Source organism: Arachis ipaensis, chromosome B2, assembly GCF_059453495.1.
Source record: "Arachis ipaensis isolate K30076 ecotype BB chromosome B2, ASM5945349v1, whole genome shotgun sequence".
NCBI lineage: Eukaryota > Viridiplantae > Streptophyta > Magnoliopsida > Fabales > Fabaceae > Arachis > Arachis ipaensis.
This window is the reverse complement of record NC_142437.1, coordinates 108,312,633-108,329,626: the sequence shown is the minus strand read 5'-3', so window position 1 is coordinate 108,329,626 and position 16,994 is coordinate 108,312,633. Positions and strand designations below refer to the sequence as shown.

Here is a 16,994-nt window from a genome sequence, read left to right as displayed (position 1 = left end):
CTAAGAGTACTCATATGCTAGGAGAGCAAGGAGGAAGCTGCCAAGGCGATTCTGTAGTCTGACAAAGAATTCCCTTAGGAAAAAATAGTTCTAAACTCCCCTCTGGAGTTAGTATCTACAATCTCTCCTCTGGAGATAAAAACACCTTATGTAAAATATACTAAATAAAGGAAGTTTTTCTCCAGAAAGGTACATCTTTATCCTAGTCTCTTAGTTATGAATTATTTAGAAAGCTTAGAATTAACAGAAGAATCTGATTATTATAGATTAACCGCTTTATTAGATAATAAAAAATAGGCTGTTTTAAAAACAGAACTAAATCTCAAATCAAATGAAAACTTTAATAAACAAAGTCTTTTAAAAGAAGTTTTTAATAGAAAAAATATAATATACTATGGAAAAATTCAACTTGAAGCCCCTATAAAAATAAAATCTGCCAATGGAGAACTTGAAATAGCGTTAATAAATGATGAAGAATTGAGTAAACAAATTGAGAAAATTAAGGATCAACAAAAAGATCTAAAATTGGATGGATTCATATTAGTACCATACAAGTCTTAGTCAAATCTACATATATGAAGGGAATTAATTCACCAATAAGTTTAGCAATCTGTGACAAAAGAATTACTGATGACCCAATAGATCAAATAATTGGGATTGTTCATGGAAACTTGGCAAATGTAAATGTTAAATTTAATGCCCATCTTGGATATGCTATACCTCTATCAACTGAGAATCTTGGTAGATCTATAAGTTTAGCTTATAAATTTCATAGAAAAAGTTTAATGAAACAAGATGATGAACCATTTTCAATTACATATGCAATAAATTATGCTTTAACAAATAGCCATCGTAGTATAATATTTAAAAATAGAAAAAGAATTTATGTCGATGAATTATTTCAGAAAATTGTAAAAACAGAAATACTAAAATATAAAGCTATTGAAAACCCAGTTCTATTATTAAAAGAACCATCAGGAAGATCGGTTTCATCGAATTTTCAAATAAGAGAATCTAAAATTAATAGTCCTATAAGTTTATCTAAGTTAAAGATTAAAGAAGAAAACTCTGAAATAAAAGAATTAACAAAAAAGGTCGAAAAATTAAATGAAACCCTAAATACTAAATTATGACAATAAATAAGGAAGAAATATATGTAACTTATCAAGATAAGAAACAAGAGCTCTTTGAAAGAGAAAATCGTTTGAATTATTTGCAGTTTTCTGAAATAAATCAAAGAGCATTTGAAGCTCTAAAAATAATCTATGACAAGTTGAAAAGAGAAGTTGAAGAGCTAGAAAAATTAATAGAATCTCTAGAAAATAGTGATGAATCGATAATAGAGTTTGCAGAAATTCTAAAATAAATAATGCTAAACAAAACTATTTTTAGGAATTATAAGCATAAAAAGATTGAAAAACCAGAAAATAAAATAAAAAGGAAAAGAGCGAGAAAATTAAAAAATAAAATAGAGGAGTATAAAAGAGAATTAAATAATCTCCAGATCGAAATTGATGATCTTATAATAAAAAGGATAGAAATAAGAATAAATATAAACAAGTTGGAATTAAATTTAAAAAATTTATAAATGCCTGGAAAATCATATTATGATCTAAAAGAATTAAAGCTGCTAAAAGAAAAAATGGAGAATAAAATTGAAAAATTAGAAAGATATTTAGAAACAAGAGAAAGTGTAGAAATAAAAGAAGTTTTTGAGGATTTGAAAAATTATATTAAAGAAAAAGACAAACAGATAAAAGATTTTATATACAATAATCCATGCAAAAAAGAATATTATAATTATGATAGAAATTAGATCAGAATTAAAAAACTATAAATATGAAATCAGAATTATAAATATACATTAAGGATTAGTAATAAATGATCATATAACAAATACAAGAGAAATAGTAGAAATGGTCAATACTTTAGATTATGAAGCTGCAAATTATTTTTATCAAAATCCTTTAAATAAAGCACCACCAATTGAATCTATACAAATTATAAACTTATTCGAATCAAAATATGAAGAGTTAATAGAAATTTCGAAAAAGAAATTAAAAGAAAAGTCGAAAATGAAAAATTGGTATCAGAGCCAAGTTAAGATTAAGGGTAACACTTTCTTTTTAAGCAACACTTTTAGTAACACTTTTTTAAAACAATCACAACCACAAAACAAAAAACATCTTTATAAAAAGATGAAATTGACAACTTTACCGTAGCATCCCCAAATAGTAATACCTCTTATTTTTAGCATGGGATGTTACGATCATTGAAGAAAGAAAGAAGAATGGACTAGATAATATTATGTACTCTCTTAGAGACAAAATTATCCTCAGACAGAAAGTGTATATATTGAAACTTGTCTTCTAGCTAAGTTGCAATGATATTCATTCATTCATAAGCTGACCACCCACATTATTTGGAGGCAACAATCTCTATCCATTTTAAATCAAGTTAAAGAGAAGAAGAGATAATAATCTAAATTTATCTTATATCTTCTTTTAATATACGAGATTCAAATATTTTGGGAGAAAAAAAAAAAGAAAAGAGAATTCCTTTAGCAATGGACTCTTTATTGTTCATTATTCTCCCTTAAAAATCTCTTACATTATCCAAGTAGTTATTATTTGAGATTGAGCAGTAAGCACTACTTTAAAATAAATGTTTACATTTAAGCCATAACCATAACCAAATCAAACCATGTATTTTAAATTTATACATGTACATTTATTGTTATTGTTTCTTTTTTTTATAATTTGCGCACGTAAATTCTTCTTTTTTTTATTTTTTTTTTCGTTATATTTTTTTTTGTTATTGTAATCACGAACAACACCAATATTTTGTTAATATCTTTATTAGTTCTGATTTTTTCTAATGCCATTATTAAATAATTTCGATTCATTTTTTAGTTTATTTGAGGTTCATTTGGATTCAAAAATGAATTCGATGTGCTTTTGTTGATGATTGAATGTTTTTACTACTTGTTCAAATATAAACTAATTTTGATTCATTTGTGAATTAACTAAAGTTCACTTGATGTTGCTGTTAAGTATTGACTAAATTTTTTATTCTTTAAGAAATTTCGGTTCATTTCTTAATTAATTTTAGCTCATTTGGTTTTGTTTCCTTGAATTTGCTGAACTTGTTCATATGTGGTGGTTTAGTTAGTTTTTGTTCAAATGAACTAATTTCGATTCATTTGTGAATTAACTGAGATTCACTTGATACTGCTGTTAAGTATTGACCAAATTTTTTATTCCTTAAAAAATTTTGGTTCATTTGGTTTCATTTCGCTTGAATTTGCTGAATTTGTTTATATGTGGTTGTTTAGTTAGTTTTGTTCAAATCTGAACTAATTTCGATTCATTTGTGAATTAACTAAGGTTCACTTGATGTTGTTGTTAAGTACTTTTTTATTCCTTAAAAAAATTCGATTCATTTCTTATTTTAATTTAGATTCATTTGGTTTTGTTTTGTTTGAATTTACTGAACTTGTTCATGTGTGGTTGTTTAGTTAGTTTTTGTTCAAATCTGAACTAATTTTGATTTATTTGTGAATTAAATGAGGTTTAGTTGATGCTTCTTTTAAGTATTGACCAATTTTTTTATTCTTTAATAAATTTCGATTCATTTTTTGGTTTAATTTAGATTTGTTTGGTTTCATTTCACTTGAATTTCTCCTCCTCATTTTCCGCTTCGTCTTCTTCTTTTTCATCTTTTTTTCTTCATCTTCTCCTTCTTATTTCATTTTCTTAAAATTCTTTTTAATTTACTCCTTTAAGAGAAATAAAACTAAGAAGAAAGAACACAAAGAAGAAGAAGAAAGAGAAATACGAAGAAAGAGAAGGAGGAACGCGAAGAAATAGAAGAAGAAAGAAGACGAAGAGAGAAACGTGGAAACGTGTATTCACGCTCTACTAATGAAACTAATTTTTATTGAATTGGGCCAACTTGATTGAATTTGGTTGTCAAAAAAAACTTAGATGTGTACGCCTCTCCTACTTTTAATTTTACAATATATATATATATATATATATATATATATATATATATATATATATATATATATATTACTTTTGAGTTTTGAATTTAACATGACCAAAAGCAATAGAAGTTTATAAGTGCTGCGCATGCTCATAAAAGATTAATATTTAAAATTAAAAACGAAATGTGAACTGCTTGCCTTTTAATTCAGTAGTCAAAATAAAAGCATTAAATAAATTAAATATCTAAGTTTATGTTGTTTATATTCATTTTTACTAATTTTTTGTATATTAGTACAAGTTCATTTATATAAATTGTAGAAATACAAATATGTTTTATTTAATAAACAACACAAATAAACATAAAATTTTACCGAATATTATTTTGTTAAAAAAAAGAATACAATGATAAAAAATAGAATCATCACTTCTATATTTTACTAATCATTTATTCTTTTAAGAACTAATAAACTATATGCATACACTAACAGTGATTAGTTTGAGTAGAAGAACTAGTGATCAATTTGAATTCAGAATAATGTTAACAGTGCAAGTCAAATTCTATGTAATTGGTTTGTCAATGCCTCTATTATACGTTGTCTTTTCCTGCGTCATTTTTAGCGGTGCTATGGTCATCAATTGGTCATCAATTTCTTGATCTGTTTGAATAGTACAACCAAATAGTTGAAAAGAAGCAGTCCCAGATTTGGTTGAGTTGCTGTTAGGAGTCAAACTAGACTTGTTATGTGGAGATAAGCTTTCAGGTTTATGAGTGTTAATATTAGGCTCTGGCAACATAGCATTTAACCTTGGTCTAATGTTATTCTTAAAGGAGTTAGCAATAGACAGAGGAGGATTAATCGGAAAAATGGGACAAGTAGGTGCAGAAAGTAGAGGATGCCTGACTCCCTGAATGCTAGCAGGAAAAGGGGTGCCATAATTACTCATCAACAATGTTTGATTCAGCACTCCCATTGCTAAATCAGGAATAGCAAGTCTTGTCATGGAAAAGGAAGATTCTTCCACTTCATGACTGAAAATTTTAGAAGAACCGTCTGCAATTCTGAATTTTTTTGTCGGGGGAAATACTTGAGGAAGTGAAGGTGTGTCAGAAAGAAACTCCACCTGCCATGGACTAACGGGACTTACATTCTTCAAGATTTCAGATTCATCCCATGTAATCTATAATATTATCAGAGAAGGAAAAAATAAAAAAGCTAACATCAGCTTCAAGAAAAAATATTAGGACCGAATTTTCATTCTTTAGATATATTATTTTATCATCTCAAAAGAAATAACACTAAATAGATCTATTTATCATTAAATAATTCTCAATCAAAATCTATTAAATATATATGACTCACTCACTCACATAACAGAAACAACTCTCCTTTCTTTTTCTTTTTCTTTTCCCTTCACAAAAGGCCAAGAAACTCTCTCGTTTTTTTTTCTAGTTAGCCACCAAAACGATCTCAGTAAAAATTCATCCATTATGCTATATAGTATATACTCAAGTAACAAACTATAACAATACACAAACAAATTGCTGGCACACTATAACAGACCAAGAAAATAGTTCTTTCTTTCCATTTTTTTTGTTATTATTATTTATTATTATTATTATATAATTACTATTAAGCAACCGTCACGTTAAGATGGAGAAATCAAGAACACACCACAAGAAACCAAGAGATTCTTTCTTTAAATTTTTCTTTATTTATTTTTTGGTGAAAACTCAAGTGCAGTTAAAGTTGATAGTTGAAAGTAATAGATAAAAAATTGGTATCATTTAACGGTTCTTAGTTATCAACTTCACATGAAATCAACTGCACTTGACATGAAATCAACTGCACTTGAGTTTCTATCTTATTTCTTTCATTCCATTCTTTTTCTTTTTCCTTTCTTGCCAATTCTCATTCAAAGTCCATATCACAACCGTTTTTAAAATTTACGCGATTATCCATTTTGATCCCCAAATTTAAAATTAGCTATACTAGTCCTCTAAATTTAAGTATGGACACCAGTATGATTCCTTGATTCTTTTCGTTCATAATTAGGTAAACGAAATGCTGAGATTTCACCCTTCATGCTACGCTGGATGATGACTAAATGATGTGGTTTATTCTTGACGTTTAAACAAATAAAAAATGAAGAATAGTGGACGTAGAAACCAAGAAGAATAATTTATTTTGGACCATGAGGGTGCTAGCACTCTATATTATCCCAAAATCAATAGACTATTTTGGTATCCGAACTTAAATCTAAGAGACCATTATAGATAATTTTAAATTTGAACAAAATGAATAATCGTGTACGAATGAGGATTTAGTCTCCATATCACTATATAAGCACACAAATCAAAATTCACAAAGCGGGCAAATGTTATACCTGAAGCATGCGCCAAGGAGAACCGCTCCATGGTTGAGCTTCACCGGGAACAGTAACACCAGAAACTGTTCCCTGAAACCAAGTCATCCGTGAAGAATCGTAGTTCTCTCTGGCCATCTTCACTCTCATCCCAACACTGCAGAAAATACCATTCATCTTCACGTCTACATCCTCTGCCTTTACCACAAACTCCCCCCAACCCACGCTTGGATAGTAAACAACTTCGAACGGCTTGTTCTGGGCCGCCAGCTCCATCGCCTCCGCCACTGAAGCCGAACTCACCCTCCCCTTCCCGTTTCTTGCAAACCCTTCCATTATCACCTCTTCATTTTTCTCTTCTTTTTCCTTTTCCCCCTCGTCCATCCCAACTATCGTTGCTAACCAATCCAATCCGCCGTCTGAGATACCGTCGTCTGACGACATATTGCGGCGGATTCCGACAAACATCCTGCCATCGGAGTCCTTCATGAAGACCACAGTATCGCCAGAGATAATCTTCTTGCTGTTAACGAACTTGCTCCAGCCAGAAGTGAAGAGGTGCCGTCTCGGCGTCCCGCGGTAGATGTGGCGAAACTCCCAAACGGCGCCGTGGAGGTCGGTTATGCGAAGCGTCTGCACCGGCGGGTCCTCTTCAAAGTTCAACGGCGGGAAGATCAAGTCCGCACAGAATCTCGGCACCGAAAACCCTCCGCCATTGTTCGCATCGGACCGCGTGAGAATCTTGGCGTACGACTCAACCTTTTCATCGTCACCATTGCCGTTGCCGCTGCCTTCGGCGGCCACGGCAGGTGGAAGAAAATCCTGAGCGGATCCATCGGTGACAGGAAGGAGAAGAATCTTGAGGAAGACCTCGTCGGTCTTAGGGTCCGCGAAAAAGTTGACGGCGGCGACACGGCAAGGGATGACCGGCCTGGAGTAAACTAGAGGTGAAAGGTTTCGCGGTTGCGAAGCAGCTTGGTCGATGTGTCCCTGTGGAAAGTAGTAAACCCTAGAGTTCACTACTGGTGCCTGTGCAGAGATTCCAGCACATGCACGCCAGAATTTGGCCGGAATAGGTGTTGGCCTCGGCGGCGATGATGAGGGCGGAGCACTACAGCGAGTCATGGCTGATTGGAAGCAAAAGTTAGTTGCTAAAATGGTATGAGTGTTTGTGAGAGTGATTAGTGTGTGTTTTTTTGAAGCAAACCATGCAGCCTCTAATAGCTACGACCTTGTCATAGTCACTGTGTGTGGTTAGTTAGAAAAACACTCACCAAATCAAATTAAATTGAATTTTGAAAATTAAGTTGAATTTTCTTCTGATCTATCTTAGCTTCACTGTAGTTACGGTTTTGCCCCCTGTCTTGGAATGGGAATGTCTATGGTCATCACTATTCACTGCTAACTAATCATTGATTACTTCTATCATTTGTATGTGTGTTTTTACGTTTTAGTAAGTAGTAATTAAAAACTCTCTTTTATTTATATCCCTAATGAACATGGCTTAGTTCGTTTGGAAAGACAAGTTTTCATGCAGTTCAATTTGCAAAGCAAGTTGATGATATTAAGTTAATACTACTATGTGTCTATGTTACTACCTTCTTGACTTCCCATAACAATTACTCAATTGTATAATTAGAATTTATATTTTCAATATATATAGGAATTGAAAAATAAATTTAATTAGATAAATAATTGGATAATAATGATTGTTACGTTAGCATGGTTGTTAAAGAAAGAGTGATAATACCAGAACAACCACCCTTAATATTTGGTTCCGGAAATCTCTCAAGTCTGAACCAAATTAGTAATAGATAGATAATATTAACTGTAACAAAAAAAAAAAATATTAACAAAAACCTTATCAGACAATCCCAAGCCAGGTCTATTAAGTTATTTTTTATATATTTAATTAATTTGAACTACTTATACTTTTAATCCTAAATAAAATACAAAAGTTTTCAAAAGGATAAAAACAAAAAAGAAATTAGACCATAAGAAGGAAATTACACTTTATCCTAATTTATAGATAGATGCCACAGATTTATAATTAGAGGAAAATAACATATTAAAATTTAAATTATTGTCATCCTATCTTATCATTAGTTATTAAAAAAATTTTGACGGATTTAATTTTTCATGTATTAAATAATTTGAACTTACATTTGTAATCACGTGATAAATTAGTATAAAAATATTACAAAAGGATAAAAACAAAAGAAGTTGGACTACAAAATAAATAATTTTTTTTTGCCTAATTTAATGATAGATGTAACAGATTTATAAATAGAACATAACATGTTAAAATATAAAATTTGATTGAGTAGGGAAATTCTCGGAACTATATTAAGCGTTGCATCCCATGTTGGTGTTGAACCTCAGCTCACAGTTATCCTCCTTGTCAATTCCTCTGCTTCTACCTCGACAAATGTCTGCAAGTCCTTGTCATTCAATTTTTCTTCCAAGTAGCCATTTTGCTACCTTAAAGATGGACTTCCCTTAAAGCAATTCCTAGAAAGTTTGTTTGCCGAAATCATTGTAACATATATAATGCCTTCATGGCTTTAATCAGGGTGTCAATTGAAAGTTTTTACTACTGTATAAAAGTAAAAGTACAATTGGAATGAAATATCATACTTCATTGGAGGAAAGTAAAAGAGAAGGTTAACAAAGGAGACATAAATTCTCATAACACATTCCAAATACTGAGTCCGAGATGAAAAACGAAACAAATTATGCCAAAAATGATAAACATGAACTTTTTTCAAAAATAAGACTCACTAACCAAAAAGAAATACTGGGCAAATGCAATTCCAATTCTCACCTCAGATTTTGATAAAAATGAATACAGAAGGACTTTTTCATCTAGAATTGGCGTAATCATGAGTTGCATAAAAATGTGAATGATTAGATTAGTAAAGAAAAATGATTTAACAAACAATTGGTGGCTCCAAACATAAGGCATAAACGTTTAGAAAGGAATTTTCTTTAAATATGGGCAAAGTATATTTTATAGTTCTCACAGTGACAAGTGTTATTACTTGCTTAAAAAATCAAACTTGCTTATTTAATTTGTTTTCATATAAATTGTTTCATTTTATATAGCTTAGTGCCTTAGAATCTTAGAGAAATATAGATAATGCTATTTGACATACGTCACCCTTGAGATGAAGACTATTAATCATAATTCGGGTAGTTCCAATCAAAACCCATGTTAAAGATAAGGACACAAGAAAAAACAAACTTAATTAACCTCAGACTTATATCCAATCATATTAAACCAATGAGTTATTTTTCACATACAAGCGTTTTCATATAAGCCATTTATATTCACACGCTTTCACGTTTTTTTCCGTGCCTCTTCTTCTTCTTTCTCCATGCCTCTTCTTCTTCTTCTGATCTTTTTCTTCTTCTTCTTTCTTCTTGCCACTTCTTCTTCGTAATTTTTTTCTCTCATTATCGTTGTCATCAACACCACTTTTTTCTCCTCCTCCTCTTTCTCTTTCTTTTTTCATTCGAATTTCTTTTTCTCTTTTCTTTTTCTCTTTCTCCTCCATCATCAGTTATCTCGTTGTTAAAAATAATAAATAAATCAGGTTCAAATTGTTAATTGAATCAGAACGAAATTGATTATTATTTTGAATCCAATTAAGTGGCTAAAGTGTGGTTGAATTCAGAAGAAAAAATATAACATTAGAGGAAACATTTTTCTGCAGTAAATTTGAGTATAGCACGAAAATATTTGGGTGTAATACAAAGATATTTAGGTGTCTTTTAAGAATTTTTAGATGTATTTTTATTTTGATAAATTCTGCATAACTCAAAACTATTACTTTTCCTCCTCCTTATCTTCTACTACTACTTCTTTTTTTTATCATCATCATCACCATCTTCTTCTTTCTTTTTTTTTATTTATCTTTTTCTTTTTATTTTACCTTCTCAAGTTTCTTCTTATTTTACTCTGTTAACAAGAATAAAAAACAAAAAATCAAATAAAGAAGAAGAAAAAAAATACATAATGCTGCAAAATTACTTGAAAGAGGATGAACTTACATTCATTTAACTAAAAGAAAGAAAGAAATAAGGAAAAAAAAGAAGAAAAAAATACAGTATTAGAGAAAATATTTTTCATTATATGCAGAAATTTGGGTGTAACACGAAAATATTTGGGTGTATTTTAAGAATTTTTTGGTATATTTTTATTCTGATAAGTTTTGCATAATTCAAAACTCTTCCTCTTCGTCTTCCTCATCTTCTATTGCTTCTTCTTCCTCATTTTCTTATTTCGTTTTCTTATAATTTTTCTTGGGAGAAAAAATCAAACAAAGAAGAAAAAATACATAATATTGCAAAATTAATAGAAAGAGGAGGAAAAAAAAATACAGCAATAACAACAGTAATAAAAAAAACGATGAAGATGAAACACGCGAAAAAAAAGGAGGAAAAACGCAAAAAAGAAGGAGAAGAAGAAGGAAGAGGAGAAGAAGGAACGTGAAGAAGAAGCGTCTTCTATAATGGTGAATGAGAGCGCACTTTAGAAATGGTGGTTGAGTGATACGCGTGTTATCACACTCCAATAAGTAAATGTAATTTTTGTTAGATTTTATCCAACTTGTAAGACTTATAAACTAAAAACACTTGTATGTGTAGCATAATTCTAAACGAATTTAGCTTACAAAATCTAAATAAAGTAGCACCTAAGTGATCTAGTTTAGCAAATTAAATATATAGAATCCCGGCGCAGACAAGGAAAGTTAAATGCACCTCAACTATAGCGGATATCCTTCTTGAAAGCTTTGGATTAAAATAGTTGGTCCAAATTTGAGTCAACAGCTTATTCAACCATTCCCAGTGTTCCAATATGCACACAACAAGTTGAATTCCAGTGAAGTGTGTGGAGATAAATTGAGAATGCGAAAGGAATTGGAAAATAGTATACCGAGGAGATGAACATGACGCGACGCCATTTTTTATTCAAGTCCTCCTCAAGGAGTTTGCGTTGAAACTCTGATACTCGAAATAGAAAAATTATTAATTAGTTAATTAATAAATAAAATAATTAATTAAGTAGCCAAAAAGAAAAGGAAAGAGAGAGAAAGGGTCGTTACTTGGATAGTTGTCCAAATAGTAAGTGCAAGGAGAAGCAAATTGGAGAAAGAAGAAACCCAGCAGGCAATGAAGAACAATAAAGCAAGCAAAAATGAGATCCGAGGCTGAGTCACATGGCTCAGCAAATCGAGTGCAGCCTCTTCCACGTTCATCGGAATCAGTTTTTTCTTGCCACCACTACTAAAGGGGAAGTGCAAGAAATGAATATGAATATTAATATTGAGTAAATAATAAGATTAGTCCCAAAATATTACTCAAATTTATTATCAAAGATTTAGGGTTGATTTGATCTGATTTTATAAACTTATCGTATTAATCGTCAATTATGACTATTAGGTGTATGTTATGGTGTCACTTAACGTGTTACATCAACAAATTTTGACGTTGTTAGCAACAGAAAAAACGAAAAGACTAAAATGACTAACTTAAAATCTTTAAAGGACAAATTCAATTAAAAAATCTTTTAAAGAATAAGATAGGATGAGGTGGCAACGATGACCTTCAACAATGCTTCCTGGATTCTTTGGCATTCCATATGAGAGATAGAGAAAAATATTTTCTTTTCTTGAGCACTACAAGAAAAACACTGAGTATCGTTGTATTTACCGTCAGAAAAGAAATTAAAATTTGACGATAAGTAAATTACCGTCGGATTTACCGTTGAAATAAATCAGACAGTATAAACCTCGCCGGTAAATGGTTACCGTCGAAATTTTTTCATTCGACGGTGATTACCGTCGGATTCTATGATGGAATATAGTCACTGTGAAAATGAAATCCGATGAGCGTTACCGGCGAAATTTTTTTAAACGGTAACGTTTGCGCCAAGACATATGTCACCTGCTAACTTATCATCGAATTAATCTGACGGTAATTCTGACGAAAGTAATTTTTAAATTTAAAAAGAAATGGTTGGGCTATTACCATTGGAATATTCTGACTGTAGTTCCGACGGTAGTGTTTTATTTTCAAAAATAATCTCTTTTTGTCCATCTATAATATACCCCTAATAATTGAAATACTGCGTTAAACCTGATTTGAAATATAAAAAATTTAACTTAAAGATACAGAATGACTTGGAATTGAATGAAATATCTAAAATAAAGCTAACTATATTACATTCTCCGCAAAATTTCTTAAAAAAATACATATCACAAAACTATATTTACATTAATTCTATTCAGATTCATCATCTTCTTCCTTTGATTCACCATCCTCGTCTACCGACGTAGTTTCCTAATGTTCATTGAACTCGTCTTCCTCTTTTTTGTCACCATCGACCCCATTTTTTTTTTAAAAAAATCGTCATCATCTGGTGGAAGTGTGTTGGCATCTATTCCAATGTCAATGATGTCATCACCCATAATAGCAGACCTAAGGGTGATCGGCTCACCGGTATCAACCACCATTTTTGTAGGAGTTGGGTCGTCAATCTGACAAGGTTCTTGACCCTCTATCCTATCATCAGACTCGATGCGGCCTCTTGGCTTAGTCTTGACCACAACCACCCTACTAGACTTGCATGAACTGAATAAGGCAAATAATATACGGGTCATGGATTTTGAGGTAGAATAAAAGGATCGTCATGCCTATATTTTCTGGTTACATTAATTTTAGTGATATTGTAATCCTTGTACTTTTGTGTTCCTTGTTGCAAACTTGGATTATACTATTCACATTTAAATATGCATACCTTGTAAAGAAATACTCTAATTTAATTATGTTGTGCAACACACCAAACTAATCAGAGTGACCCCGCCTGAATCCACATGAACCCAAACTCTGGTGTTATCTATTTTCTTTCTAATTAACCACTGTAAGGTAGGAAACAGATATCCATTAACAGTGTACATTGGGTAGCTAGTGCCCTTATTCAATGGGCCCCAACTAAGTACAACTAGTTCTGAATCTGTTGTATCAGTTAGCTACACGTTGATGTATTCTGTGAACCAATGTGAAAAATTGTTCAATGAGGTATCAGGATTTGCCTTTTGGAATAACATATATGATTCAGCATAGGATAAAAAAGTTTTAGTCAGATTAAGAAGTTAGTATCTTACTGATTGTAGTATTTACCAAGACTTAAAAAAATTCACATGAGGTAGGATAAAATTTGGTCACAATTAAGCAACACATGCAAATGTGCAGCATCAATTTCTTTCGACTCTAACCAGTGGTCACTGCTCGCACCCATTGCAACTCCTTCTGGTAAAAAGATTGGGTATATTGTTCTACTTGACGAGGATTCTCCCCTTTCATCGTTCCTTGCAACCCTTGTTCTACGTGACTCAACATGAGACTGGAAATAAAATGAGCAAAATGCAGATGTTTCCTTAGCTAGAATTGCTTTGCAGATGTTTCCCTTAATCTGAGCTTTGTTCTTTACGATGCGCTTAAATAAACCATCCTCTCAAATGGGTACATCCACCTAAATTGAACCGACCCACATAGTATTGCTTCATACGATAGGTGGACTGCTAATTGTTCCATAACGTCAAAAAAGGATGGAGGGAATATCCTCTCTAGCTTATAAACTATGATGGGAATATCCTCTCTAGCTTACAGTGAGGTTGTGTTTGCTAAGTTTTATAGCACATAACTCTCTAAAGAACTCACTTATTTCTGTGAGGGATTTTCAGATGTTGGTTGGAAGTTCTCTAAACGCGACAGGAAGCAAAGACTCCATGAAGACGTGACAATCATGACTCTTTAACCCAGCAAGTCTACCCTGTAACATGTTTGCACACCTGCCTAAGTTAGAGGCATAACTATAAAGAAATCTTAACCCTCTGATCCACTTACAAATATTTTGTCTCTGCTCCTTCATTAGAGTGAACACTGCCTTTGGTTTAGCCCACTGCCCGTTATCAAGTCTCTTTATGTTCATATCTGGCCGCCTGTAAATGTCAATCATGTCTAACTTAACCTTATCATTATCCTTGTTCGCTCATCGTCTATTACTGTGTGCATGATACTATTAAACACGTTCTTTTCAATGTGCATCATATCAAGACAATGTTGAATTAAGTTGTCTTTTCAATAAAGCAACTCCTAAAATATAATTTGTTTAGTCAAACAATGCTCCCAGCGATATCTCGGAGGTCTCAGACCTGCCCCGTTATTGACGATCCTTGGGATTCTATGTACATATTGCCAAACTTGTCTACCACCCAACCTCACAAGTGCCTCTTCATGTTCAGTTATATTCTTTTTGAATGAGTCCCTGTTGCGCCAAAAAGGATGATCAAAATTGAGGAATCTTCGATGGCAATCAAACTACAAATTCTTACCACCATTCGGCAACCAAAATATTTTCATATCCTCCATACAAACGGGGCATTCCATTCTGCCCTAAGTGGACCAACCTGACAACATGTTGTATGTAGGAAAGTCGTTAATGGTCCATATCAGTGCAGCCTGCAGTTGAAAGTTTCTCTTCGTCGAAATATCAGACGTTTCTATACTATAGATCTATAACTACTTTAACTCATCCACCAAGGGCTGTAAGAAGACATCTATTTTGGCCTTTGGATTGCTGGAACTAAGTATAAGGCAAGTTAGGAACATGTTTGAATTCTTCATGCACATTTCAGGACTCAGGTTATAAGGTGTTATGACTACAGGCCAACAAGAGTACATGTTACCGAAATTGGAATTCAGTGCGAACCCGTCAGAGCATAAAGTTAGTCTAACATTTCTGGGATCGCTCGCAAATGTAAAATAGACCCGATCAAACTACTTCTAAGCTTCTCTGTGTGATGGATGCATCATGATTCCATCATCTCTCTTGTTGTTATTATACCAAGTCATGTGAGGGGCCGAACTCATCGATGCATACAACCGTTTCAGCCTAGGGATTAAGGGCAAGTAGTGCATCCGCTTCATTGGAATTCTCTTTAACCGCATTTATCAATCTGTTCTCTCTCGACTTGGAACCTCGGTGATCTACAAAATCTGCACTCAGTTAGGTCTGCATCCGTCTTATAGTAAAGCATACAACCATTCAAATAATAATCAATTTTTACCGTATTTAGACCCAACTTTGAAACTAGCTTCTTTGCTTCGTAGTGGTTTCGAAGGATGCTAATGCACTGGCAAGTACTAGTTCATTGTAAAGGATGACCCACTTATTAAAGGATTCTTCGGTATGATTTGACTCAAACTTAATACTCATCATCCTAACACATGCAGACAACTCTGAATGAATGCATCCCTTGTACAAAGGTTTCACAGCAGATTCTAACAGATGATAAAATGTCTTCGCCTCCGAGTTAGGCTCTTCTTCAGCCTCTTCCAATTCCATAACACCTGTTGTATAACACACCATCTCGTTGTATCTCTTTTGGTTAGCCTCCCATCTCATTCCATCCATGTTTAGGTCTCTCACCACCCAAACCTTCCTTGATTGACAACTAAACCTATTCAAATTAGAGGCAGTATGGTTAATTTCCTACTCATCCACTTCAACTTGTTCCGTCCAAATCTAATACTGATCCTTAAACCCATTACAGTAAAGGTGAAGCGTTATGTCCGCAGGTCCTAACCACTTAGTCAGCCAACACTTTTGACACGGATACCTAGATACCCCTTCAGATCCAAATGGTTCCATACTGAAGACATGCGCGACAAACGCGTCAACCCCCTCAAAGAATTCTGGTTTTAAACCCCCGGCCACCGTTATTCCCCTTATACATCCATAGATGATGACTTGGAATCGTATCAAAACACACACCTAAGAATTCAACGAACAACACAAATTATTCAATTTTTTAGAAAAATTGACAGAGTGTACCTTGTAATTAGACTCTTTCGCCGAATACAATTATCATTTTCTGACAAATCAAATATGTTTTAAACAATTTAAACAATTTATAATAGTTTTCACATAGGAAACAGCTGGAGGCATAAATTATAACATACATGCATTCAACAAAACATCAAAACCTAACCGTTCTAGTGCGCAACCCCTTATAACTCCACAATTTTCCAGCAAACAAGGGTTTCGAGAAGGCGCCGCCATGCGACCTTCTCCCACTTCTGTCCTAAAACTCTATCCTAGGAAATGTAAGTCTGACTTAAAATTTAAATATTCATTATATTCAGAGATAGAAAACCAAACTGAAATATTACTGTATTCACAACAAAGAAAGCAAACTCCAACTAATATCAAAGAGAATATCATCATCCTAATAAAATGGATAATGTATCAAATTCACAAGCTGAAACTAATTTAAAAAAATAAGTAAAAATTTATTAGTCTAATTAATTATAACCTAATTATAATTTCACCAAACTAACAAGAGATATGCCAAAAATAATCGACATAAGTTTAATCCAATTGAAAGAAACTCATTCACTAAACTCCACTAAAATCTTCCAACAACTCAAGCACTCTTAATCTCACCTTATTTAATCTACTCTAACATTATTTAATTTTTACATCCATAATATTAAAATACAACAAACTCTAATCACACACTTCATTAAACAAATTTAACCACTAATTTAAACTAAACCCTAACAAAATGCTAA

At 32.4% G+C, this 16,994-nt stretch overlaps 1 pseudogene; it reads right to left on the bottom strand.

The window, feature by feature from the left end:
* Window positions 1–4,547: 4,547 nt before the first annotated feature.
* LOC107627652 (auxin response factor 17 pseudogene) lies at window positions 4,548–7,478 on the bottom strand (annotated as a pseudogene).
* Between the last annotated feature and the right edge of the window lie 9,516 nt (window positions 7,479–16,994).